Source organism: Taudactylus pleione, unplaced genomic scaffold (assembly GCF_031769625.1).
Source record: "Taudactylus pleione unplaced genomic scaffold, aTauple2 ptg000178l, whole genome shotgun sequence".
Taxonomy (NCBI): Eukaryota; Metazoa; Chordata; class Amphibia; order Anura; family Myobatrachidae; genus Taudactylus; species Taudactylus pleione.
The window spans coordinates 1,408,536-1,435,402 of NW_028284580.1; the positions used below are offsets into that span (position 1 = coordinate 1,408,536).

The 26,867-nt window shown below is 45.0% G+C and overlaps 1 long non-coding RNA gene across 1 annotated transcript in view; it reads left to right on the forward strand.

Moving 5' to 3' along the window:
- LOC148520021 (uncharacterized) overlaps positions 1-26,867 on the forward strand; it is a 169,659-nt gene that overhangs the window by 135,587 nt on the left and 7,205 nt on the right. The window contains exon 3 of the long non-coding RNA XR_015878878.1: positions 24,268-24,351. This is a non-coding gene — a long non-coding RNA (uncharacterized LOC148520021). The remainder of the gene's footprint in view (positions 1-24,267; positions 24,352-26,867) is intronic.

A 26,867-nucleotide genomic window follows, 5' to 3' on the forward strand; every position in this document is an offset into this window, starting at 1 on the left:
TGCGAATGGCCGAGCGATGTGCCGCCATTTGTTACTTGAACTTTCTCTTGGTTTTACCGATATAAGATAATCCACAAGGACAAATTATTTGATACACAACAAAACAAATGTTACAATTTAACTGATGTCTAATGGTGCATTTTTTTACAACTATGTGGATGTGTAAATATATCGCCCCCTATCATAAACTGGCAAGTCACACATACACATTTAATGCATCCAAGTTTTTTTTATTGAAGAAGGGTTGTGGTTTTAAGCCCATCTTAGATATATCAGTTTTGACAAGAAAATCTCGTAAGTTACGTCCCCTTGAATAACTGGGCATGAGATGACTACCACTCAGATTAAGAGCATTATCTGATTCAATCAAAGACCAGTTGGATTTAGCAATATGGCTAATCTTGGATGAAGATGTATTAAATCTATTAACCCACGTGAACTTGTTTTTAGAGGATTGTCGCTTATCTCTCCTAGTAAGTAGCTTTTTACGATCAAAAGCTAGAACTTTTGCTTTGGTTTATTATAGGGATTTAAATGAATAACCCCGGGTACAAAAACGTTCTATAATGTCATCTATTTGAGTAATAGCTACATTGTAATCACTGTTGATACGTCTAACCCTAATCATTTGAGAATAGGACAGACCTTGGATAAGCCTCTTAAGATGGCAACTTTGTGCCTGTAGTAACAGGTTTCTATACATACATACACATAATACAGGTCGAATCTCCCATATAGGATACGTTCAGCATTTAGAATATCTGGAGGTCCGGCGGCGGGGGTGAGGGGCGGTCTGGCAGGGGTGTGGGAGGGGTCTGGCAGTGTCCGTGGCAGGATACGGGGGGGAAGGGGGTTCAGACTGGTTCCGCGGCGGGATGTGGTTGAGGTCCGGTGTCTTAACCTGCCATGGACACTGCCACTCCAATGGCGGTAGTCATATGGGAGATCTGACATATGTACAGTATATATATATATATATATTTATATATATATTTGTATATACATATATACAACTCCAACACAGTCTGCCGGCACTCATCAAAAACACAGCAACCTGCTGTGGTGCACAGTACAGCAATCCAAGCCAACTCCCAGAATAAACGGCACTCGGAGGCAACAGAAATTGTAATCCAATGTATTTAGTCTAACGTTTTCAGGGTCTCAGCCCCATCTTCAGGACAATACACACAAACAATATATGTGTGAATATCAGAACAAATATAGAGCGCACAGTGGCCCTGATTCAGAGCTGGACGCTCTGACAGAGCGCTCGCTCTGAATCAGGGCCGGGCTATTTTTTTTAAAGAACGGCCTCCTGGCCGCTCGCATAGCTGTGGGTGACCACCCACAGCTATAGCGAGCGGCCTGGAAGATGGTCGCGATGGTCAAGACCATCGCGACCATCGGGCTTGCGACGAGACCCTTGAGGTAGGGTCTCGTTGTCGCAAGCCCCTGAGAGATTTTGGCTCTGACAGAGCGAAATCTCTCCCACTGACATCACTCGTGAGTGGGGCCGGCCCCAGACAGAGGCGTTCACATGGGAACGCCTCCGTTTGGGCAGCCACTACCCCGGCCCGCCCACCAAAGGGGGCGTGCTGTCACTCAACATCGACAGCACGCCCCCTTTGGTGCGAGACCCGGAGCGATGGCTTGCCCGTCGCTATCCGGGTCTCGCGCATGCGCACAACGTAGCCGACTCCATCGTGCGCATGCGCACTGGCCCACCATCAACCCGGGTTGTGAGCGCACAGCGCTGGCATCTGCGTCTGAATCAGGCCCAGTGTGCTAATTAATATAATAATCTAAAACCCAGTGTATAGCATTCTGTTATTTAAAGTGCATAGCAGCTGAAATAAATAAATATATTTAGAATAAATACAAAGACCTTAGTGTGCTATAGGTGCAAACTGCAATAAAAAGTGCAATCCATACATATGTAAATAAATAAATAAATAAATGTAATTCGAAGTGCAAAACAATTCAATAGTTATGTATATCAATAAACAGTCTTACCAAAATATACAAACTAGCTGTGAGAGTATAAAGAAAGGGGTTTTATTTAGAACACAGACCTGACCCTAAAAACATAGGGCAGTATACATAAAACATCCATTAAAAAACATAATATAATATATATTAGGGGTGAGCGGGTTCGGATTTCTGAAATCCGAACCCCCCCGAGCCCCCCCGATCCGAGTCCGATCCGAGTCAGGCTCGACTTTTCCCGCCTGACTCGGATCTGAAATCGAGGCAAAACGTCATCATCCCGCCTTCCGAGTCTCGCGGGTTTTGGATCCTATATAAGGTACCCGCGTCGGCGCCATTTTCTCACTCGGCTGTGGACAGTGAAGAGGGAGGGTGGGAGTTAGGGCTGTGTAGTGTAGTGTAGTGTAGTGTAGTGTAGTGCTGCTGTTGTCCACTACTTCAAAGTCCATAGGGGCTGGCTGTGTTGTGCTGTGCTGCTGTTGTTAATAGGGGCTGTGTCCACTACTTCAAAGTCCATAGGGGCTGGCTGGACTGTGTTGTGCAGTCAGTTCTCCATAGGGGCTGTGTCCACTCCAAAGTCCTGTGCAGTGTCCCAGTCCTAAAGGAGTGCTGTAGTGTTGTCCAGGGGGTGCTCTGTCCATCAGGGGTGCTCCCCCCAAGTGCTAAAAAAATAATATATTTTCTGTGTTTGTGAATTGTGTGCGCAGTAGCCGCACGTGCATCAACAAAGTAGTGCCAAGCGTGCGCCTGTGTCATAAGTAAAGGGCCGGCTGGCTTGACCGTTAAAGGGTGCTGTAACCCCCGAAAGTACACTCCAGTCCAAACCAAAAAAAAATTATTTTCTGTGTTTGTGAATTGTGTGCGCAGTAGCCGCACGTGCATCAACAAAGTAGTTCCAAGCGTGCGCCTGTGTCATAAGTAAAGGGCCGGCTGGCTTGACCGTTAAGGGTGCTGTAACCCCCGAAAGTACACTCCAGTCCAAACCCCAAAAAAAATTATTTTCTGTGTTTGTGAATTGTGTGCGCAGTAGCCGCACGTGCATCAACAAAGTAGTGCCAAGCGTGCGCCTGTGTCATAAGTAAAGGGCCGGCTGGCTTGACCGTTAAGGGTGCTGTAACCCCCGAAAGTACACTCCAGTCCAAACCAAAAAAAAAATTATTTTCTGTGTTTGTGAATTGTGTGCGCAGTAGCCGCACGTGCATCAACAAAGTAGTGCCAAGCGTGCACCTGTGTCATAAGTAAAGGGCCGGCTGGCTTGACCGTTAAGGGTGCTGTAACCCCCGAAAGTACACTCCAGTCCAAACCAAAAAAAAAATTATTTTCTGTGTTTGTGAATTGTGTGCGCAGTAGCCGCACGTGCATCAACAAAGTAGTGCCAAGCGTGCGCCTGTGTCATAAGTAAAGGGCCGGCTGGCTTGACCGTTAAAGGGTGCTGTAACCCCCAAAGTACACTCCAGTCCAAACCAAAAAAAAAATTATTTTCTGTGTTTGTGAATTGTGTGCGCAGTAGCCGCACGTGCATCAACAAAGTAGTGCCAAGCGTGCGCCTGTGTCATAAGTAAAGGGCCGGCTGGCTTGACCGTTAAAGGGTGCTGTAACCCCCGAAAGTACACTCCAGTCCAAACCAAAAAAAAATTATTTTCTGTGTTTGTGAATTGTGTGCGCAGTAGCCGCACGTGCATCAACAAAGTAGTGCCAAGCGTGCACCTGTGTCATAAGTAAAGGGCCGGCTGGCTTGACCGTTAAGGGTGCTGTAACCCCCGAAAGTACACTCCAGTCCAAACCAAAAAAAAAATTATTTTCTGTGTTTGTGAATTGTGTGCGCAGTAGCCGCACGTGCATCAACAAAGTAGTGCCAAGCGTGCGCCTGTGTCATAAGTAAAGGGCCGGCTGGCTTGACCATTAAAGGGTGCTGTAACCCCCAAAGTACACTCCAGTCCAACCCCAAAAAAAAAATATTTTCTGTGTTTGTGAATTGTGTGCGCAGTAGCCGCACGTGCATCAACAAAGTAGTGCCAAGCGTGCGCCTGTGTCATAAGTAAAGGGCCGGCTGGCTTGACCGTTAAAGGGTGCTGTAACCCCCGAAAGTACACTCCAGTCCAAACCAAAAAAAAATTATTTTCTGTGTTTGTGAATTGTGTGCGCAGTAGCCGCACGTGCATCAACAAAGTAGTGCCAAGCGTGCGCCTGTGTCATAAGTAAAGGGCCGGCTGGCTTGACCGTTAAGGGTGCTGTAACCCCCAAAAGTACACTCCAGTCCAAACCAAAAAAAAAATTATTTTCTGTGTTTGTGAATTGTGTGCGCAGTAGCCGCACGTGCATCAACAAAGTAGTGCCAAGCGTGCGCCTGTGTCATAAGTAAAGGGCCGGCTGGCTTGACCGTTAAGGGTGCTGTAACCCCCGAAAGTACACTCCAGTCCAAACCAAAAAAAAAAATATTTTCTGTGTTTGTGAATTGTGTGCGCAGTAGCCGCACGTGCATCAACAAAGTAGTGCCAAGCGTGCACCTGTGTCATAAGTAAAGGGCCGGCTGGCTTGACCGTTAAGGGTGCTGTAACCCCCGAAAGTACACTCCAGTCCAAACCAAAAAAAAAATTATTTTCTGTGTTTGTGAATTGTGTGCGCAGTAGCCGCACGTGCATCAACAAAGTAGTGCCAAGCGTGCGCCTGTGTCATAAGTAAAGGGCCGGCTGGCTTGACTGTTAAAGGGTGCTGTAACCCCCAAAGTACACTCCAGTCCAAACCAAAAAAAAAATTATTTTCTGTGTTTGTGAATCGTGTGCGCAGTAGCCGCACGTGCATCAACAAAGTAGTGCCAAGCGTGCGCCTGTGTCATAAGTAAAGGGCCGGCTGGCTTGACCGTTAAAGGGTGCTGTAACCCCCGAAAGTACACTCCAGTCCAAACCAAAAAAAAATTATTTTCTGTGTTTGTGAATTGTGTGCGCAGTAGCCGCACGTGCATCAACAAAGTAGTGCCAAGCGTGCACCTGTGTCATAAGTAAAGGGCCGGCTGGCTTGACCGTTAAGGGTGCTGTAACCCCCGAAAGTACACTCCAGTCCAAACAAAAAAAAAAATTATTTTCTGTGTTTGTGAATTGTGTGCGCAGTAGCCGCACGTGCATCAACAAAGTAGTGCCAAGCGTGCGCCTGTGTCATAAGTAAAGGGCCGGCTGGCTTGACCGTTAAAGGGTGCTGTAACCCCCAAAGTACACTCCAGTCCAAACCAAAAAAAAAATTATTTTCTGTGTTTGTGAATTGTGTGCGCAGTAGCCGCACGTGCATCAACAAAGTAGTGCCAAGCGTGCGCCTGTGTCATAAGTAAAGGGCCGGCTGGCTTGACCGTTAAAGGGTGCTGTAACCCCCGAAAGTACACTCCAGTCCAAACCAAAAAAAAATTATTTTCTGTGTTTGTGAATTGTGTGCGCAGTAGCCGCACGTGCATCAACAAAGTAGTGCCAAGCGTGCGCCTGTGTCATAAGTAAAGGGCTGGCTGGCTTGACCGTTAAAGGGTGCTGTAACCCCTGAAAGTACACTCCAGTCCAAACCAAAAAAAAATTATTTTCTGTGTTTGTGAATTGTGTGCGCAGTAGCCGCACGTGCATCAACAAAGTAGTGCCAAGCGTGCGCCTGTGTCATAAGTAAAGGGCCGGCTGGCTTGACCGTTAAAGGGTGCTGTAACCCACAAAGTACACTCCAGTCCAAACCAAAAAAAAAATTATTTTCTGTGTTTAGCCGCAGGTATATATCAAATCGATATAACATAAATGGAGGACCAAACTTTCTCCGATAAAAATAAAATAGAGAAAGATCAAGAACCACTTCCTCCTAGTGCTGAAGCTGCTGCCACTAGTCATGACATAGACGATAACATGCCATCAACGTCGTCTGCCAAGGCCGATGCCCAATGTCATAGTAGAGGGCACATACAATCCCAAATGGCAAAGTTCAGGAAAATGACCTTGAAAAAGACATTTAAATCAGCTGAAGAGAAACGTAAACTTGCCAATATGCCATTTACAACACGGAGTGGCAAGGAACGGCTAAGGTCGATCCCTAGTATGTTCATGACTAGTGGTTCAGCTTCACATGACGATGGAAGCCCTCCTCCCACTAAAAAAATCAAAAGAGTTAAGCTGGCAAAAGCACAGCGAAGAACTGTGCTTTCTAAGAAGATATCACAAATCCCCAAGGAGAGTCCAAGTGTGGTGGTGGTTGCGATGCCTGACCTTCCCAGCACTGGACGGGAAGAGGTGGCTCTTTCCACCATTTGCACGCCCCCTGCAAGTGCTGAAAGGAGCACCCACAGTCCACTTGCTGATATGCAAATTGAAGATGTCACTGTTGAAGTACAACAGGATGAGGATACTGGTGTAGCTGGCGCTGAGGAGGAAGTTGGCGAGGAGGATTCTGATGGTGATGTGGTTTGTTTAAATCAGGCTCCGGGGGAGACAGTTGTTGTCCGTGGGATGAAAAAGCCCATCACGGTCATGCCTGGGCAGAAGACCAAACATTCCACCTCTTTGGTCTGGCAATATTTCTATCCAAATCCGGACAACAACTGTCTTGCCATATGTACCATATGTAAAGGTGAAATAAGTAGGGGTAGGGACATCAACCACCTAGGAACATCCTCCCTTATACGGCACCTGCAGCGCGTTCATAAAAAGTTACTGTCAAGTTCAGAAACTTTGGCTAAGACCGTAAGCAGTCCAGGGACACCTAAATCCCGTTGTCCTGTTGTATCCAAGCGCCTGCAAACCACACCGTCAACTCCCTCCTCGTCAATTTCCTCCTTAGTCAGGATCGGAAGTAGTCCTGCAGGCCATGTCACTGGCATGACTGACTCTCCTATCCGGGATTCCTCTGGAGGATCCTGCATTGCTACGCCTACTGCTGCCGCTGCTGCTGTTGCTGCTGCTGGGAGTCGTTCATCATCCCAGAGAGGAAGTAGGAACACCACTACTTTTACTAAACAATTGACCCTCCAACAGTCCTTAGCGAGGAGGATGAAGTACGACAGCAGTCATCCTGAAGCAAAACGTATAACTGAGGCCTTGACTGCTATGTTGGTGTTAGACGTGCGTCCGGTATCCGCCATTCGTGCAGTGGGATTTAGACAATTGATGGAGGTAGTGTGTCCCCGGTTCCAAATCCCGTCTAGATTCCACTTCACTAGGCAGGCGATACCGAGACTGTACAGAAACGTCAGAAAAAGTGTCCTCAGTGTCCTGAAAAATGCCGTTGTACACAATGTCCACTTAACCACGGACATGTGGACAAGTGGAACAGGGCAGACTAAGGACTATATGACTGTGACAGCCCACTGGGTAGATGTATCACCTTACGCAGCAACAGCAGCAGCGTCACCAGTAGCAGCATCTCAGAAATGCCAGCTCGTTACAAGGCAGGCTACGCTGTGTATCACCGGTTTCAGTAAGAGGCACACCGCCGACAACCTCTTAGAGAAACTGAGGGAAATCATCGCCCAGTGGCTTACCCCACTTAGACTCTCCTGGGGATTTGTGATATCTGACAACGCCACCAATATTGTGCGGGCATTACATCTGGGCAAATTCCAGCACGTCCCATGTTTTGCTCACACAATAAACTTGGTGGTGCAGAATTTTCTGAAAAGCGACAGGGGCGTGCAGGAGACGCTTTGGGTGGCCCGAAAAATTTCTGGCCACTTTCGCCATTCAGCGACTGCGTGCCGAAGACTGGAGCGCCAGCAAACACTCTTGAACCTGCCCCGCCATCACCTGAAGCAAGAGGTTGTGACGCGGTGGAACTCAACCCTCTATATGCTTCAGAGGATGGAGGAGCAGCAAAAGGCCATACAAGCCTATACATCCACCTATGACATAGGCAAAGGAGGGGGTATGCACCTGACTCAAGCGCAGTGGAGAATGATTTCCATGTTGTGCAAGGTTCTCCAGCCCTTCGAACTTGCCACACGTGAAGTCAGTTCAGACACTGCCAGCTTGAGTCAGGTCATTCCCCTCATCAGGCTTTTGCAGAAGCAGCTGGAGAAAGTGAAGGAGGAGCTAAGACGGAGCGATTCCGCTCGGCATGTGGGACTTGTGGATGAAGCCCTTCATTCGCTTTGCCAGGATTCCAGGGTGGTCAATCTGTTGAAATCAGACCACTACATTTTGGCCACCGTGCTCGATCCTGTGGTGTCTCTCTTTCCGGCCGACACAAGCCTGCAGAGGTGCAAAGACCTGCTGGTGAACACACTGTCAGCTGAAGCGGAACGTGACACGTCAACGGCTCCTTCTTCATTTTCTCCCGCAAATGGGGCTGCCAGGAAAAAACTTAGGTATCCTAAGCAACCCGCTGGCGGTGATGCAGGGCAGGCAGGACCAAGTTTGGACATCTGGTCCGGACTGAAGGACCTGGCAACAATTTCTGACATGTCTACTGTCACTGCATATGATACTGTCACCATTGACAGAATGGTGGAGGATTACATCGGTGACAGCATCCAAGTAGGCATGTCAGACAGTCCATACCTGTACTGGCAGGAAAAAGAGGCAATTTGGAGGCCCCTGTACAAACTGGCTCTATTTTACCTGAGTTGCCCCCCCTCCAGTGTGTACTCCGAAAGAGTGTTTTGTGCAGCCGGGAACCTTGTCAGCGAAAGGCGTAGGAGGTTGCTTCCACAGAATGTGGAGAAGATTATGTTCATCAAAATTAATTATCAGCTCTTCCAGGGAGACCAGCCTCCAGAAGGTACAGAGGGACCTGTGGTGGTGGATTCAAGTGGGGACGAGTTAATACTTTGTGAGGATGAGGATGTACACACTGAAGAGGGTGAGGAATCGGTGGATGAGGAGGATGAGGATGACATCTTGCCTCCGTAGAGCCAGTTTGTGCAGGGACACATTAATTGCCAGCTTGTTTTGTGGGGGCCCAAACGAACCAATCATTTCAGCCACAGTTGTGTGGCAGACCCTGGCGCTGAAATGATTGGTTTGTTAAAGTGTGCATGTCCTGTTTATACAACATAAGGGTGGGTGGGAGGGCCCAAGGACAATTCCATCTTGCACCTCTTTTTTTTCTTTGCATTATGTACAGTTTGGGGCCTAGTTTTTCAAACTGCCATCCTGTCTGCCACTGCAGTTTCATGCCTAGATGGGTCACGTGTTTGTGCCGCCCACTCGTGTCGCTTAGCATAGTCATCCAGCTACCTCGGTGCAACCTTTTGGACATAAAAACACTATTGTGAGGTGTGAGGTGGTCAGAATAGACTGGAAATGAGTGGAAATTAAGGTTATTGAGGTTAATAATAGCATAGGAGCAGAAAAACCTACAAATTCTGTGATTTTAGCTGTTTTTATGCTTTTTTAAAAAAAAATACAGATCCAAAACACAAAACCCAGAACCCAAAACACGGAAGGGTGGTTTTGGCAAAACCAATCCAGATCCAAAACACGAAGAAAGATCCAGATCCAAAACCAAAACACAAAACACGAAAAGTGGCCGGTGCACACCCCTAATATATATATAAATATATATAAATATAAAGATAGTTCATAAATATATAACCGTTTAAATGAGGATAAAAAAAGATATAATATCACAAGCTGAGCCTGTACTGCCCGATCACTGTGTGCTTCCATGGAGGGAAAGACTGCAGCAGCTGTGCCGGGCCGGGGGTCATACTGGCTTCCCGATCACTGGGGACACAAAAGCTCTTGATAGCCGCGGCTGCTGCTTCTATGGAAAACACAGCCCTTGCACCCATACCAGGAGGGGGGTGCCGCCGCGTCCTGATCACTGTGGCCAGCAGTGATCAGGACTTCTTGGAGGGGGAGCCGTGGGTGCAGGAGGACCAGCAGGTCCCTCTGATATAGCTGGCTGCTGAAAGATTATCTTTCAGCAACCGTCTAGTGGTCGTTTCTGAATGGTGGCATCAGATGCGACCATGTCAAGGAAATGGAATAGAAAACCCACAAAAAAAATATTCTAGAGTTTATTGTGGGTTTACATTCCAGCACCAGAGATTAACCATCTTTCCTAACATAACCCCAGGAACTCTTTGGGAAGATCCACTTTTTCCTGTGGATCAGCACCATTTACATGGTGCTTATCACTCATGTGCTGTTGGTTAGATTCTGTGCATGTAGGTAAGTGTAGGCCTTAGCTCGCTTTACACTAGTTCACTTCTTATGTCTTCCGTTTGTCTCCCACTTTCCCTTTAAACTGTAAGCTCCCACCTGATCTCATTACCTACTACTCTTACACACCAGCCACACTCTACACCTCCTACTTCGGTTTTCTGTCCCCGGACTCCACTCCGTCATTGTTTTTGTTTCTTCAGACAACCTAGAACCATTGTCTACGCCCACACTGATAGGAACAGGTTTCAGGTTACGCTGAATACTTTCATTGCACCCCTTGCCAGTGATGTGCAGTGAGGTCAATGGCTGGGGAGGCACTGGCTGATTAATACCCCCCCTAAAAGAAAAATAAGGTTTCCCCTATTTACCAGTAATCAGCACCAGGCTGAATCAGCCATGGGGATAATGCCATAGCAGGGGATACACTCAGTGTGGGGTCCCCCCTGCTATCACATTAATCACCTAAACTAGTCAGTCCAGGGCTAGAATTCTTTGGAAAGTGGGGATCCCAAATAACATAAAATGGGGTCCCTCTCCTGAGCAACAAACAGCACTGGGCTGAAAGCTCAGTGCTATGCCCTGCACCCCTGGTGATGGTGGGTTTGGGGTTCATGGTATGATAATATTGTTCTTTATAGGAGGCCTACATGTCCCAGCAAGCCTGCCTCAGCATGCTGGCACTTGGAGAAACACAATTGCCTACATGCCCGGACATTAAGGGCCTGCTGACAACTGTAGTCTGCCTGTAAAGAAAATATTAAAATAAATTCAAGTCACTGTTTTAAAAAAGGTTATTATACAGCATCTTCACCTGGGGTTGGCGGCCTTTAAGCTCTTTTGCATGGCCGCTGCCTCCCCAGGGCTTCTGGCATCTTCAGTCTTTTGGACCTCTTGCACGCTCCTTCCCCGCTGGCCTACTGCCAGCCATAGCCTCGTGCTTGCTTATATAAGCCAGCCAGAGGGGGTGGGACAATGACGTGGTGAGCCTTGATTGGCTTGCGGCGGCCATCTTGAATTTAAAAATGACACTGAGGCACCATTTTTGAAATTGGAACCGCTGCCGAACTCTGCAGAATGGCTGGCAGATCCAGACCTGCTGCCATGCCAGCTATCTCCCCCAGGTCCCGCTGCCACTAGTAGTCCGCACTCAGATACCACCTCTATATGCCACACATTGCCATTAGGTCATACCCATGAGCTACTATAGAGTGAGAAGATTATCAAATCTTAATTATACTTATAGGATAGCTCTGGGGGCGTTTACTGTCGACATGCCTATTTTGCCCATGTCGACATCTGCCAGATTTCGACATGTTAGATGTCCATGTTTTAACCATGTACACCTAATAACTGTTGATATTTTGAATTTATTACTGCATATCGTACTGTTGCCTAATGTCAAACCTTGCATACCAGTCCCACTGATTGTATCTTGATGGGACCATACATGTTTATTATTTAGTCATTACCAGTTACAGTATTTATATAGCATACACATATTATGCAGTGCTTTTACTTGGCCATTCAAATCAGTCCCTGCCCCAGTGGAGCTTACAGTCTATATTCCCTATGCAAAAAAAGAGAAAGAAAGTATTCGGGGCACTCACAGAACAAATTGAATTTTGTAATATCCCTACAAATACTAACAACAATTCATTAGCACTGATAATTCTAAAATATAACCTTAAATGTATCCTTAAAATAAATGAGCAAAATATTTTTATTTTTATTTAAATATTTAGTAAACATACTATTAAAATTATTATCACACTGTTCAGATGTAATTTCTTTCGTTAGTTCATAACATCGTCATGTTATACATAACTCTCGGGTATCTGTATACTAGGGACATATGTTTTATAATTTGTTGCATGCACAATATGCAAGTGATAAATATATCAAGAGTATTATAAATAGTTTCACACACGCTGTTGATCTTTACTACTTATATTTAATCCTAATAGTCTTTGTGCAGGTATTATTAATCCATCAACTGTAATACAACTAGTATTTGTTCATGCACATCTGCCAATGGGTTATGTATATATTAATATCAATTCACAACAAATTACTGATGTTACCCAATATGTTTACTATTGTATTGATCAAATAGTAAAACCATATTAATGGCGTACTATATACTATGATCTATATCAAATAGACCGTTGACATATAGCAGGTGTGCAGAAAATCATAAATAGACAGTTATATATCAAACGTTAATGGATTATATATAATAAACCCCTCAATTAATATAGCGCTAACTGGGTACAGAAATCCGCTATCGATAAACTGGGTTCACAAATCACCGATTATTGGTAGTTTGTCACAAAAATTAGATACAAATTAAGGGGTTAAATTCAATATAAAAGGGCACTACTATTAATTCAATGAATACTAGTCATATCCTTCATCTTGTACATTCCCAACAATGAACTGACATTATATGTCTTTTATATTTATTTTGTGGCTTAATGTACATATACCAGATAATTTTCTCATTCTATAATTCATAAATCAACTGTCAGAGACCGGGGATAATTAACATCAGTGTCAGCGTTGGTACTTTCCCTTGATAGTGGTGCAGGTATAGCTGCTGCGCTAATCATAAAATGAATTAAGTTACTAAGTGTATTGAACACACTGTAACCATTTGTCCACATTAGTATGTACAGCATGTGCTGGAGCCCAAGCGCCTGCTCTTTACGTCCCAACGTCTAACAGACACCCTTCATAGACATATCAATTTGTCTTTTAGTGTGACATACATAAAAACAAACAACACATAGTGCACATTAAACAGCGTTCACCGCGTTTCGCTGGTATGCTTAATCATAGGTTGTTTCCTATGATTAAGCATACCAGCGAAACGCGCGTCTTCTGTTCAAGGGGTTAGTTCAGGCTGTGCAGTGGCAGTAGGAGCGTGCAGGCCCCGGTGGCCCCCACCTTCAGCCAGGGGTCGGGCCCGGGACTCCAGTCCCGGCAGTCCCACCCGAATAGAGGCCCTGTCTGAAATGCATTGGACCTTATGGAAAAGTGATAGTTACTATAAACTTTCTAAACAGTTGAAAAACAAGTTAACTCTAAAAGTCAGTGGAAAGCATCCACATTTACTAAACATTCCTCCTTACTTTCATCCAGGCCCAATATCAAATTAATTTAATTTGCATATATTAATTAGGTGTATTTCCCACAAGAAGCCCTGACAGTAATTTAGCGGCCCCACATTTAATAGAGATCTCATATTGCATTAACAGACCCTACAATATATTAATAGCCCCACTAACCTTACATTCGATTAATAGTCTCACATTAGAGTCACTACATAACATTACTATACACCAAGGGTGAACCCAATTGTACATTAATAACCCACAACCAGTCCGACAGACATTTTATCTGACAAGCTGAAACCTGTTAGATATCTTGGTCATACACTGTGAGATATATGAAGGGGCGCTGAGAGAGGAGGGTACTAAGTACCTGGGCCCGGGCTTGTTGGAAGGGCCTGGCGGGGCCCTGGGTTTGCAGCCGCCCCCCCTCGCTCTTTTCTGTTAACAACCCAGCACACACTGCTGTGTGCTGGGCTGCAGAGAGATTGCTTGCTGCTGCTGAGCAGCAGCAGCAGCAGTCTCCTCTCTGCCTGTGGGGGGGAGCGTTCACACTGATCATGCCACCCCTGGATTGTGCCGGGCTGAGGGGCTCACAGCGCCCCCCTCCACTGCGCGCAGCACCGCTGCATATATTATTTAAAAAATTTTCCTGGCCACACCTCCCACAATTAGGCTACGCCCCCATCAGTACCGGCGTCCGTACCAGCTCTTGGCAGGCATGGATAAATCACAGTGTATGTGGCCACACCTCCCACAATTAGGCTACGCCACCATCAGTACCGGGGCCCGTGCCAGCTCTTGGCAGGCATGGATAAATCATAGTGTATACGGCCATGATATCCGCTTATCCTGTTCCTCCCCTATATAGGAACAGGCAAAATGTTGGATGGTCAACCGAAGCAGCGGATCGGATCAGTCTGACATGGAAGACTTTTCACGCTGACTGTCCGTTCATCGCTGATCGATTGCGGTCATACACAATGCAATTATCAGCCCAATCTGCGGATAATCTGCGGATCAGGCTGATAATTGCTTAATGTATGCCCAGTTTAAGGCTATCTGTAAAGATACTGTAACTGCAAATAGATAAATTTTTTCTATAAACAATATAGATCTAATTTATATTTCCAACAGCTTTCTGTAAATAGTGTAAATACAAGTAATGGTTATAGGTCCTATGTAGCCATGCTTTATGGTCTAATTAACATTTGTTTTCTGCTGCTTGGTATCGGGTTTATTTTGTATTTTATTTTTGTTTAATGAGTAATATGGAGCTGTGCTCATGATGAATGAGTTGGTGTGGATGTAGAGCACTGTAGACTGCAATGATTGATCTGCTTTGGCTTGGTAGCTACAATGTAATTAGGGCGAAACTGAAAGAACACAATTTAATGTTATGTCTACTTCCATAGATATTATTCTAAACAATATTTGTTGTGCAATACCAGGCATTTTAACAAATAATAGTGTATTAAAATGATATATAACTACACAAGCATATGAAATGACATTCAATGAGTTGGAATGAATTGAAAACTGAACAAATTATATATCCAATATATTTGAGCAGATTCTCACAAGTAATAGATTAGGACATGGGGTCAAGGGGTCTTGAGGTTTATGTGCCCTTTCACAACCTTCATCGATGGAATGCTTTATTTTCTGAATTTAATTTCACTCTGTTACTTGGGAACAGGTTAATCAGCTCCATGCCGTCAAGGTAGGTCCTTCTGTCTGGAGAAATACTTGAATTTAAGAAAGTAACATGTGTAGGGTCCCTTACCAAATCAGTAACCAGCCCCTGACCTCTGAGCCTGGGTTGGTATTAGAAAATAAGGGGATAAAATGGCATCTCTTGTCTTTATTTTCATATTTTTTACAGGAGGACTACAAGCACCAGCAGGCTTTTAAGTGCCATCATGCTGGGGCAGGCTTGTTGGGACTTGTAGGCCACCTGTACAGAACAATATTATTAACTATTTGATTAACATTACCACGTACCCAATGGGATGACCAATTTGGGACTGGTTTATGTTATGGCAGGGGAACCCCACGCTGTGTGTTTTGCTGCTATAGCATTATCCCCTTGGCTAGTTCAGCTCGGTGCTGGTTATTGGAAATAGAGGGAATCCCACACTGTTTTTTTCCAAAATTGTCCAATACTAAGCCAGGCGGAGAGGTCCAGGACTGGTTATTGCTTGGGGGGGACCCCACGCTTTTGTTTTCTTAAATTTAACTATTTAGTTGCTCCTACGCCGAAGCATCGAAACTGCAGTCTCTTTTAGAAGCATCTAAGATGCTGGCCGCCAGGTTCAGTTGTGTCAATTTAATATGACTATCGACATTATGACCATTGTCATTTTCTGTGTCTACATTTTGGTTGTCAACATTTTAACTGTCTACATTTTGACTGTGAACATTTTGGCTGTCGACATTTACTCACTCAATGTCAACATTTTGACTGCGTCTACATTTTAAATGGAACACCTGACAACACGTATGAAACCCCTGGCAACGAGCATGGAACCCAGAACATGAGACCCCTGGCAATGAGCATGAGACCACTGGCAATGAGCATGAAACCCAGAGCATGAGACCCCTGCCAATGAGCATGAGACCCCTGGCAACAAGCATGAGACCCCTGGCAAACGAACATGAAACCCCTGGCAACTAGCATGAAACCCCTGGCAATGAGCATGAAACCCATGGTAATGAGCATAAAACCGCTGACAATATGCAGGTAAGTTAATAGTAATTAGAAGTCCTACTGTGGGGCATAAAATGGTGTCAAGGCAAATATGTAAATAGCACTTTTGTAATGGACTTTACAGTGTGTGGCATAATGTGTAATGGGCATTATGGTGTGTGGAATAATGTAAGTTACTATACCAGGGACGTCTGACTAATGCACTGCCTTATGGAGCAGCAAGGACAAAATCCAGGTACAGGATGGGAGGGGGCACAAAATTACTGCCTTGCCCCGGGTGACAGATATCCTAGTTTTGGCCCTAACAGTACACCATCCACAACTTATAAAACTATTAGGGCTCTACTTATTAACATTATTTTTACTAAAATAAAGTGAAAAAGGGTGTTTCACACCAATTTCACTTTATTTTAGTATCACCTACAGTTACTACAGGGCAATTGGAGTAGAATTCGTAAAATTCTACTCCAAGCCCTAAGTATCACTTATTTTTAGTAAGCAGATCGCATTTCCCATAATTGTAATGGGAAATGTGATCCGGCCAAAGTTACTAAAAATAAAATGTGAAAAAATACTGGGGAAAGCCCTGTGATAATAACGCCACCTGCTCCGCTCTGACGGGGAGAGCAGAGCCCGGAGCTGACCCCAGTGATCAGCTGTGTGGTCTAAACATACCACACGATGATTCAGTGTAAAAAAAAAAGTAAAAGAAAAAAGTAAAAACCCCCCAAACTTACCAGACTCAGGGGACCGGTGATCGGGGCTCCGGTGATGTCCTCTCTCCGGTCAGCTGGTCTCCCATGCTGCACTGCGGCCCGGTCGTCACCTGACAGGGTCCCAGTGCAGTATTGGATGTCAGCTGACCGGAGGACACGGAGGACATCACCGGAGTCCGGATCATGCAGGTAAGTCTAATTAAGGGAGAGGGGGGGTTGTGGGGGTCGGGGCTTGGCGACGGGGGCAGGGCTTAGCGCCAGGGGGGTAGCAGCAGCGCCCGGTCGGCACATGCGCGGGGCACTTGTCAAAGTATTTTTTGGTGAAAATACCATGACTAGTGTGCGGAGGGGATTCGCAGGGACAGAGGGCCTGATTCAGAGCCGGACGCTCTGACCAGAGCGCTCGCTCTGAATCAGGGCCCTCCTACATGAAAATGGAGCGGCCTTATGGATGCTTGCATAGCTGTGGGTTACCACCCACAGCTATAGCGAGCATCCATGATGATGGTCGCGATAGTCAAGACCATCGCGACCATCGGGCTTGCGACGGAGACCCTGCGGTAGGGTCTCGCTGCCGCAAGCCCTGGAGTGATTTTGGCTCTATCTAGTGATGTCAGTGGGACCGGCTTCAGACGGTAGGCGTTCCCATGGGAACGCCTCCGTCTGGCAGCCACGCCTCTGGCACGCCCACCAAAGGTGGCGTGCTGTCAATCAACATCGACAGCACGCCCCCTTTGGTGCGAGACCCGGACCGATGGAGAGCCCGTCGCTAACCGGGTCTCGCGCATGCGCACGACGGATGCGCAGTGGGGCAACATCGACCCGCTTGCGAGCGTCCTGCGCTCGCGAGCGGGTCTGAATGGCCCCCAGAGCTTTCTCGCAAGCTCCGTCCCTGCAAGGGATTTGTAGTAAATCCCTGTGATATTGCCTGAATTTGCAATGCGAATTCCCTAGGTAATATCACACTACAATCTGCATTACCAATGCGGATTGTAGTAAATAGAGCACTATTAGTGAATTAAGGCCCTGATTCAGACCCACTCGCGAGCGGCTGTCCGCTCGCAAGTGGGTCGATGGTCTGCACTGCGCATGCGCACGACGGAGGGAGCTCCGTCGTGCGCATGCGCGAGACGCGACGAGCGAAGGACTTTCCTTCGCTCGTAGTGTCTGATCAAAGGGGGCGTGCTGTCGATGTTGATTGATAGCACGCCCCCTTTGGTAGGCGTGCCGGGGGCGTGCCTGCCAGACGGAGGCGTTCCCAAGGGAACGCCTACCATCAGAAGCCGGCCCCACTGACATCACTAGTGATGTCAGTGGGAGTGATTTTGGCTCTGATAGAGCCAAAATCACTCCTGGCCTTGCGGTTGAGAAACTCAACCGCAGGCTTCTGCTCGCAGTGGCGATGGTCGCGATGGTCAAGACCATTGCGACCATCATCCTGCACGCTCGTATATGCTGTGGGTGGTGACCCACAGCTATACGAGCATCCAGGAGGACGCTCCATATTTATAGAGGTGGGCCCTGATTCAGAGCGAGCGCTCTGGTCAGAGCGTCCGGCTCTGAATCAGGGCCTAAGATGCATAAGTTGGGAAAAAGTACTCAGGCACAGGAATTGCTACCTATGGTAGAGCTTCTAAATCACCTAAATCATGCCAGGTGTGGTACAAATAGGATAGGACACATATGTGGGCAGACTTTTGTGGTCATTTGTGGCATGCGGACAGAGGGTAGGACACCTGCTTCAGATGGACCTTTTGCACCCAGAATGGGGTAAGTGTAAGCCCCGATACTAATGGTGATGGTTGCTGCTGTAAACAGTGGGCGGCTCTGCCTTCTGCATGAAGATGGACCGGTATTCAGCATAGATGAAGGGTCGACCGTATGGAAAATTTGCAGCAGATGCATTCAACCTAAAATCAGGCCCACTGTGTCCACCTATCTTCTATAGATTGTAAGCTCATATGAGCAGGGCCCTCTACTTTTTGCCTTCCTTACATAATTATGCTACATGCACACTGTAATTATTTATCTATATATTTTATTAGTCTGACCTTGTATGCATGCATTTTGCTGGCAGTTGTTCCCTTGTTCCTATACCCTGTATGGCACAACACAATGCTTGTGTGCCTTTCAAATTATAATATTATTATTATTATTATTATTATTAATAATAATGATAGTAATAATATATTATTACTATTCCTTAGTCTGCCTGCTTTTGGAGATATAAATATATTTGTATTTTGTGTCTTTAAACACTTTGGAATCAAAACTGTATCTGCAAATCTATAGCTCAGAGACTGAAACATTTCTCCAAGGTAATCAGTGACTATAGACCCTTTATTATAACTATAACTATAACTAACTATAGACCTAGAGCTGGTAGCATTATCAACTGGGTGCCTATTATACAAATTACAAACACATTTGAAAATAAAGTGTAATTGATATAAAAAAGCACAAATAACCTTTGGATGCTTCTTTAATATAAAATAAATATAACAGGCAATATTAGCCTTTCTTCTATGAGCCCAAGTGCTGAATATGTGTCTACTAAATTCATCAAAAGTGCCATTAGCTACTCAGTCAATACCAATAATTTTCCTGTGCTTGCCACTGTCAAAAGTTGAGGCTCTGCTCTCTGATGACTGTGGACTTCTTAGTTCTTGACACCCCCTGCTTCACAATGCTGATAATCTTGGCATTGTGTAGCGGGGGCAGGGCCCTGATGATGTAATCGCAATGTCATGCGCACCCTCTGCCTCCATTGCCTTCAGATGTCCCTGCCATGCCCCCCTTATGCCCCACCATGCCCCCACTGTGCTTTCCAGTTGCCCCCCAGAATGTATGAATATATAAAACAGAAGTGCTGCTATATCTTGGATTTCTGTTGTACCAACATTCTAACCAATTCTGCTGCATTCCCTAACAGTTAATAAACTGCACCTGTTGTCTGGGCTTTATGCTGTTTCATGGTTGGAGTTCTGGTTATTTCTTCCTGTTCCTGCCACCTTGCTACAAAGTGTGCTAGAGTATCCTGAGTTCCAGGCATCCTGTTACCAGTGTGCAATCCTTATTTCCTGATAGTCTGCAAATCATGTGCAATTATGAGCTACTGACACTCTGCTACTGTACCCAAGCGGAATCCTCAGTTCCTTACACTGTGATAACCATGTGAAACACTGAGTCCCTAACAATCTGCAACTCTTGCAATGCTAAATTCTAGCTATCTATTGCAGATATTTTTGTAACTCTGCTAACTGTGTTTTTAACATTCTCCTACTTGAGTGCAATTTTGAGTTCCTGACATTCCGGTACTAGATTGCAACCCTGAGTCACTGACACTCTGCTACTAATGTTTAATACTGATTTCCTGGCATTATTTGACTATTGTGCAATCATTAGTTCCTATAACTATGTCCAATTGAGAATTCTTGACAGTCTGCTACTCATATGCAATCCTGAGTTAATTATACTTTGCTTCAACATCTGTATGAAATCATGAGGTCTTGGCAAATGTGTGCATGTGCTATCCTAATATTCTGACACCATATTACCAATGTCGAGTCGTGATATATATTATAAGCCTAAATGACTCCCAAACCATTGGCAATGTTTATCTCATTTAAATTATTATAAAGATTTATGCATTTTAACAAGATATCTGACTCCCTTCATGATATATTTCTGGCATACCTGACAGCTGCTATGTAATTGACTAACACATGATAAAACACTTCTTATTGGCTGAGTGGCTAATTACACTTTCTATTAATGGAGGGCAAAAACATTAAGGGCTCTATTTATTAACATTATTTTTACACTCTTCACATTATTTTAGTTTCACATAAATTTACTAAAGGGCAATTAGAGTAGAATTCATGATATTCTACTCCAAACCCTAATTATCACATATAAGCAGATCACATTTCCCATAATTGTAATGGGAAATGTGATCTGGCCAGAGTTACTAAAAATAAAATGTGAATAAATACCGGGAGAAGGCCTGTGATAATAACACCACCTGGAGATGGCGCTATCCAGGGTTTCTCCCAGTTCCCTGACTCTTGCTCTGCTCTAACAGGCAGAGCAGAGCCAGGAGCCGGGCCCCAGTGATAAGCTGTGTGGTCAAAACTGACTGCAAAAGAAAAAAAAAATAGTAAAAAAACCAAAACCTTACCTGCATCCAAGGTTATCGGTGCTCCATCGATGTCCTCTGGGGCTCCAGTTAGCTGGCCTCCCAGCCCCTGCACTGTGACCGGGGCCACAGTGCAGAATGGGAGACCAGCCTACTGGAGCCCCAGAGGACATCACCGGAGCACCAATCATCAGAGGTAAGTGTAATCTGAGCGGGGGGATGGGTTTGCAGTGGGTCGCAGGGGGAAAAAAGATAGCAAGGGGGGGTTGCAGTAGCCGGCGACAGGTGCATGCACAGACACAGTATTTGGAAAAAATACAGGGAGAAGTGTGCAAAGGGGATTCACAGGGACAGAGCTTTATCACAAGTTCTGTCCCTACAAGGGATTTTTGATAAATCCCTGTGATATTTCCTAAATTCGCCATGTGAATTTAGTCAGAAATATCACACTACAACCGCATCTTAAATGCAGATTGTAGTAAATAGAGCCCTAAGTGCTGCGGCTTTGGGAGAGTGGGTGACTGTGTAACTTTCACTAGAAAAAGGGACACCATGTTTGTGGGTATCCCCGCTACGTTGGAAGCCGAGTCAGAATTTGTAGCCTCGGCTTGGTTTTCAGTATAATTGGGTTAAACTGTATTAGTGAAAAACAGCCAAAGACCTTTTGGAATCGAAAGACATTCAGTTAAAATAAATAATGAAGGAAGGTTATGGTTAACAACAGATTACTTTTTAAATATTGCTATGGTGACTAGTTCATCTTTTATGTCTCCACCTTCCATTGTCTCTCTTTGCTCCAATGATGCCACACCATCAGTAGGTATTGCCAGTTACCAATGACTGCTTAATCATTGTCAGCAGATAATGCTACTGCCTTAATTACTATATCCATCCACACTTCCCCACTGGTAGCTACAATATACCTTATGCAAAAAATGCTTCCACACTCTTAAGCTAGGTACACAGTGGAGCGATATCGGCCCAATATGTGGTTTCCAGCCAAATGAGAACAACATATTGCCCAGATCAATCAGTGTGTATGGCCAATCTGTGCGCTACTGCTAATCTTTTAGTCGGCTGTGCTGCATGACCAACCGGACGATATTGCATGCAGTGCCATGTAAGATAATGAAGGACAGAACACATCGTTACATTGTTCTGATGTGTACCGCAGATAAGATATGTAGGCCCGGTGGCCGCCATCAGGGCTGCCATTAGAAATTGTGGGCCCAGGACTCACAAAATAGGCATGGCCCCCCTCCCCATGATTCTGCAACTGCAGTCCCGGAGTGTATTTCCAGCCAACACTCCTTCTGTCTCCCCAGCCAGAACCTCTCTGTCTAGCCAGTCTGCCTCCTACAGACATTTACCTTCTCCTGTGTCTTCTGGCTGCTCCTCTTCGCACTGTGGCTGGATCCTCTGTGTCACGAGCTGGGAAATTGGAAGGGGTGGACCAGAGCTGGGTTGAGTGATAGAGGAAACCTGGACCAGAAGGGAATTTGAATTTAGATGGTTTAATGTAATTCTTTAACATACAGATGAAAGAGGACTAACTGAGTGATGGTAAATAAAGTCCTTGGTGCAGAGATGCACAACTGCAGATACTTAAAACAAATACAAAAGTCTCTGAGGTTCAGGGGGTACTATGGAGGAGAATTGCAGGGTTAAATACTGTAGAACTTGTAGATGAGTTGAATACTGTAGCAGAGTAGAATATATCTCCTGGATGGAGTATGCAGGATTGGGGAAGCACTTTGAATAGAACTCCGGGATGGAGTGTGCTGGATTGGGTGAGCACTTGGAATAGAACGCTGGGATGGAGTGTACTGGATTGGGTAGGAGTACTCCTGGCTGGAGTACACAGGAACAGAGTCACAGGTGAACTGGAACTGGAAACAGCAGAGCTCAGAAGCATAGGTTTGGCTAGAGCAAGAGCACTATTGTACTGGCAATGAGACAGAGTCAGGAAAGGGCTTTTATACCCCTGGCCGGATGGTGATTGGCTGGAGTCACTGGAGAGCGCTGCTGACTGGATGGGGTTGGATCACCTGACCTGATCCAAGATGGCCGCGCCCATGATCCGGATGTCTGGCATGCAGAAGCACAGGAAGTGCATGGAGAGGCAGCAGGAACAGCTAGGCAACAGCGGGGATGCAAGGAGCCACCTTCTGGCATAGGCCCCACTCTGGATTCCCTTGAAAGCAGTGGCTGGCGACTCAGCAAGCCGCGATGACACAAGCTAATGGGAAGATTAAGGGGCCTCTGACGGAGGTCTCTAGCACAGTTTGTGACACTCTGTCAGTGCTGCAGTGCGCATGATGTAATGACCAGTGGTGTAACTATAAATTTTACCCAACCCCTGCTAAAAAAGTTTATGGCGCACCCCCCCCATGGCATTTTGGTAAAACTACTACAGGGTTTCTAAGCAATTTTGCTCCCAGTGCAAAGAGTTAAAAATACACCCTCACCGCCCCATAGACAATTTACATTATTTATAATCTTTCCTCCAGTAGTAATACCCTTATACATTATGCCACACACCGTAATGCCCATTACGTAGTATGCCACCCACCGTAATACCCATTACACATTATACCACACACCATAATGCCCATTACACATTATTCCACACACCGTAATGCCCATTACACATTATGCCACATACCCTATTGCCCATTACGCAATATGCCAAACACTGTAATGCCCGTTATGCAATATGCCACCTACTGTAATGCCTGATGGCAGCCCTGACTGCCATATCATCCGGGTAAACATTGTATTGAGTGTACCCAGCATTAGATTGTAAACTCATTTGGGCAGTGCCATCTTTTCCTTCTGTTTAATGCTAATCTATGTCATTTGTTTTTCTTGTGATTCCTTGGATGTACAGCTCAGCATAATATAGCAGCGCTGTATAAATAAAAGTTATTATTAATTAGGAATATTCTATCTAAAAAGCCTGCCCAAGGGAGAAATTCCTAGGGCAAGCTATTTGGGTGAAATAGGGCTAATAGGTTTTGTTTTCGTGACAGTGGAAAAAATGAGGAAATCAGCCTGTTTTCATGAGTGAAGCTTGTGTTACACATGTAACTGAGGATTTGAATAGTCCACTTAATTTATGCTATTTTAACTTTATGGAACATGTCTCAGTCATATTGTGCAGCTGTCTTTAAATAGATATAGTATAAATTGTAACTTGCTTAAGAAGATGCATTTTATCTGTTATTCTCAATGTCACTTAAAACAACACGTCTGTTACAGCTCCTGCGCATGATTTGACTTCCTTGCCCTTAACCCTAAGGATCTATGGGGAATTTATGCAAATTTCTGAGATTGACACTCCGCTATCTATTCTCTAGGGCAAGACTACTGAAGGATTGAGTAGAGATAAGGAAAATCCTTGGCTCTAACCTTTCTGAGACCTCTTTAAGACCCACGAGGTTTGATTCCTAAAGATTAAACTTCTAAGTATTTTATTTTTCAGACAGGTACTTTCAAGAGTTCAAAACCGACAACAAAGCCAGAGAGAGAATGAGAAGCTTCGGGATTGTGTCAGGGAGGAGGCAAGGCAAGTATGGGGAAGACAATTAATACTGAAATATATACTGAGAATAATACTTGCCAAAATTACAGAGTGCGGAACGGGGTGGGGGGCGGCCAATATAATTCAAACTGAATCAATATAATATAAGATGGGAAACAAAGAGCAGATGCCCCTGTGATTTTCATGTGTACAGATTTACAGTTTGTTCAAACAGTACATACACATTAGTCTAGGGATGGGCAACATTTTCAAAGCTGTTTCACTAAATAGTCTCCGCATTGGCCATTTTGGTGTGGGATTTTTGTATGTTTTTCTTTTGTAATTTACCCTTTAATGTTCTGCAGTGAATTTTCCCTTTTATTTGTGTTCCTCTGATAATGCGGTGAGTGTTCTAGATTTACCTATCAAACCTTACTTGCTATAAAGGATAATGAAATAATTCACACAAATACAGATTCTAAAATAAATGACAATGTTTTTACTTTTAGACAGCAGTCTCATACATGTATTTTGCCAGTGCAGTTACAACAAAAAACAAAGATTATATTAGCAGCGGTAGGAATATTTGTAAATAAATTTGCGACACCCAGTGCCAGTCATACCAGTCAGCCAATTTCATACATACTGCACGGCTACCGCGCCCAGCACCACCAGACCCTCGATGCGCTCCCTCTCTCCTCCAACTGCCCCCCTCCCTCTTTCTCTCATAAGTTTTATACTATACTTCCAGTTAACCCAAAAGGGGAATATTAATTTATTTAATATTCGTATTTAATATTCGTACATGCTAGACACTAATTGGTTATATGTCTTAACCAAAATATAATATGTCATCTTCTTGTTCTGTTCCCCCGTAGCTACTAATTCTTGCTTCATGTGGCCCAAGGCCATCTCGATTAGCTCTCTTTGTTTATAAAATCTGAGACTGACTATCTGCTCATTTCTGCTCATATTAAACATGATTTTAAACTTCCAAGTCCTTTCTATCTGAGCCATAAAAAAACATGGCTGCCTCATCAGTTCTAACTTATCCATATCTCTGCAGTTAATCATACCTGCATAGAAATAAACACTAATCTCTATATACTTATTAATACATCAGTTAAGATATGTTTGGATACAATATTAAACAAAATAACTGGTGTAACAGGGACCCATTTATCTACTTTGAAGGGGGGAGGGTAGGCCTCAATCCTCTCCAGGGCTGGAACCATTCAACAAATGTGACCCAGCTGCACCTCACAATACTGAATATCATCTTAAACATTTTTATATACTTTTCATTGCAATATAAGGGAAAATAAAGGAACATAAGCATGCATATATTCGTGAATTGCTGAGGAACTTGTACGACCACATATTCCTGTGTTATCACCTCCATAACATCTCTTTTACCTGTTTTGTCCATCATGACGTACCATCTTCTGCTCAGCAAAAAGTGAAATGCAAAGTATAGTGTAAAATGCTTAGTCATACTTACTCCTGATGTGGGAAGCAGGAGATTTTTAGAGGGAGCAAAAAAACATATAGAAAAGGGAAGAGAAAGTGAAAGTGGCCGTATGTAATAGCCAGGGCAGTTTCTAGGGTCTGAGGCTCCCAGTGCGAGCAGTCAAAATGCGCCCCCCCCCCCTCGAAGCAGTAATATTGTGGAGTGGGCGTGGCGTCATCATGAGGGGGTGTGGTATCACAGTAAGGGAGCGTGATCTAGAAAGACCACAGAATGAAAGCCACCGTGATTACTGAGTACAAGGGTGTCTAACCTGTCAGAGGCAAAGTGCTGAAAAATATATGTTGCCAAATAAAAGATAGACAGCATGCGCGCGCCAGAGGCGCGCGCTCAAAAAATGGGGTGTGGCCTAGCTGTCACAAGCCCACGCCGCATTTCTGTGTGCATGCCTGTGGTGTGACATTTGCAGAAGTATGACCTTGCATCACACCCGGTTTTAGTCGCGTTGGGAGCGAGCCCAGCCAGATCCACATAAAATACACTGCAACAAACCACTTCCACATAAAATATATTGGAAAAGCCAGAGGCACATAAACTACGTTTTAAAACCACATCCACCTCAAATACATTATTAAATCCAGAACCACATAAAACACATTGAAAAAACATGATTCACATAATACACACTTCATTCCAGCCCCCTCCCTTACCATTCTCTCCCCTCCCTTACCATTCTCTCCCCTCCCTTACCATTCCAGCCCCCTCCCTTACCATTCCAGTCCCCTCCCTTGCCATTCCATCCCGACAGGTCTTAGGCTTCCCCCCCACTGGCTCTCAGGCAAAAGTGCCCATTATGCAGTGCCCCCTGTAGTTGGCCCCATATGCAGTGTCCCCTGTATTTATGCCCCTTATGCAGTGCCCACAGTGGTAGTGTAACTTATGCAGAGCCCCCATTAGTAGTGCCCCCTGTAGTTATGTCCCCTGTAGTCATGCCCCCATCAGTAATGCCCCCAATAGTAATGGTTCCTGTTGTAGTGCCCCAGTAGTAGTGTCCCCAGTTGTATTGCCCCCAATAGTAATGCCCCCTGTAGTA